The sequence below is a fragment of the Penaeus monodon genome, chromosome 14, assembly GCF_015228065.2.
Source record: "Penaeus monodon isolate SGIC_2016 chromosome 14, NSTDA_Pmon_1, whole genome shotgun sequence".
In the NCBI taxonomy this organism is placed as follows: domain Eukaryota; kingdom Metazoa; phylum Arthropoda; class Malacostraca; order Decapoda; family Penaeidae; genus Penaeus; species Penaeus monodon.
In genome coordinates this window covers 20,099,008-20,101,264 of record NC_051399.1, presented here as the reverse complement: position 1 = coordinate 20,101,264, position 2,257 = coordinate 20,099,008, and the positions used below count along the sequence as shown (strand labels likewise).

The window sequence follows — 2,257 nt, the reverse complement described above, 5'->3', positions numbered from 1 at the left end:
ACTTTTATATATATATATATACGTAATATATATATACGTAATATATATATATATATATATAATAATATATGAGAGAGAGAGAGAGAGAGAGAGAGAGAGAGAGAGAGAGAGAGAGAGAGAATATAAAAAAAAAATTCTTTGCTTTCCTTTCATTTCAGTTTTTCTGTGTCTGATATGAAAAAAAAAAATTGTTAGAATTACCTTGCTAAAAAGAGCTTGGTTATGCACTCCCAGCCTGCATAAAGTACTTCCATCATTTATTTATTTATAGAGGGATAGTAATACGAAACAAAACGAAACAAAGCAGAGCGAAAAGCAACGAAGCAAAGTAAAAAAAGGAAAAAAAGAGAAAGAAAAGAAACGAAACAAAGCAAATAAGAAAAAACAGCCTAAATGAAACGCGTTAGCAGATTCTAGCCTTTCCACATGGGCAAAACTCATCCACGAGCCGTAAGCCAGTAACGTCAGTTGCATAATGCGTCTGACGTTGCAACATGCTCTAGATTACTTAGTGCAGGCTGTAACTTGGACAAGAAGTAGCCGACCCTCACCTTGAAGGGCAAGAGGTGGCAGGACGCAGTATAAAAGGCTCTGGCCTGTGAAACTCCATCACACCACTAGAACTTAAACCAACCATGTTCACAGTAAGAGATACATAACTGAAATGTTTGAGGCTGCTTCACGCATTCGAAAATATGATAAATCATACCACACACACACCACACACACACACACGCACGCGCACACACACGCACACACACACACACCACACACACGCCACACAAAAAACACACACACACACACACAAAACACACACACACACATACACACACACAAACCCCAACATGCACGCATGTACACACACATAGACACACACACAAAACCACAAACACACATACACGCACGCATGCACACACACACACCACACACACACAAACACACCACAACACACAAAAACACCCCACACACACACAAAAATACCCCACAAAACCACACACACACACACACCGTTATATATACTTTGTTGGAGAAAACGACTTGGCTTCATTTACCCAGCCATGATATATTTTCGATTTACAGAAGGCAGTAATCTGTGCTCTCCTTGCCGTGGCGGCCGCGGCGCCGCAGGGCTACCGCGTCCCCACTCCCGCACCCACCTACGGCGGCGGCCCCGTCGTCCCATCCTCGTGGACACCGCGAAGGACCTGATCAGTTCGGCAACTACAACTTCAACTTCGAGACTGGCGACGGCATCAAAACGCCAGGAGCAGGGCGCTCCCCAGGGCGAGCTCGGCGCCGTGGCCTCGCAGGGCGGATGGAGGTGAGTGGCGTCGTTTCATGAAAAGGAAAAATCAGCGCTAGGGTTCCCTGTGTCTCCCCACCGACAGAAGGCAACCCCGGCCGTGAAAGTGATAAATCTTTATACTGTTCAGCTTCACCTTCCCCGATGGCACTCCCCCCAGTATTCAGCTTCGTCGCCGACGGCGCTGGCTACCAGCCCCAAAGTCCGACCTGCTGCCCACGCCCACCCCTCCCCCCCCACGCGATTGCGCAGATCGAGAAGGCTCGCCAGGAGGGACGCCCTGGCGCAAACCGGCCCTCCGCCCCAGCAGGAGCTAGGGTCTTCCCTAAACAAGTTTTGTGAATATGCCCGTTAATTGTCCATTGTCAGTGTTATTTATATCGTTCGACAGTACCTCACGTCTTCATATTTAAATTTTTTGCATGACATCATTTGTTGTTGGCATGTTACTGTAGCAATAAATATATTTTGCATGATTTCATATATATTTGTTCCTTAACGGCAAGCCTTAAAAATTTAATGACAAAACACTTTCTTGTATCCTTTTCAACGTTGTAATAAACCGCAGGCAGTCTGGTAAAAAGTTTGTCGTCTCCCGGGGTTGTATAACGTTGACTTGCGTCCGACCGATATCAATGTATTTCGCTGTTAAACTGTCATAAATCTTAAGGTGAATGTTATTCCTTACAACTCACTTAAGACACATGTACTTACTGTATGCAAATATTGTACATACACAAATGCACACAAATTTTCACACACCCCACACACACACACAAACACATACACATACAAACACAAACAACACAACACACACACACAAAACACACACACACAAAAACACACACCCACACACACACACACACACACACACCACACACACACACACCACACACAAAACACATACACACACATACATACACATAAATACAGTACATATATATGTATATATAT

General features: G+C 44.5%; 1 pseudogene; it reads left to right on the top strand.

Moving 5' to 3' along the window:
• The first annotated feature begins 635 nt into the window (after window positions 1–635).
• On the top strand, window positions 636–1,620 carry LOC119580634 (annotated as a pseudogene).
• The last annotated feature ends 637 nt before the right edge of the window (window positions 1,621–2,257 follow it).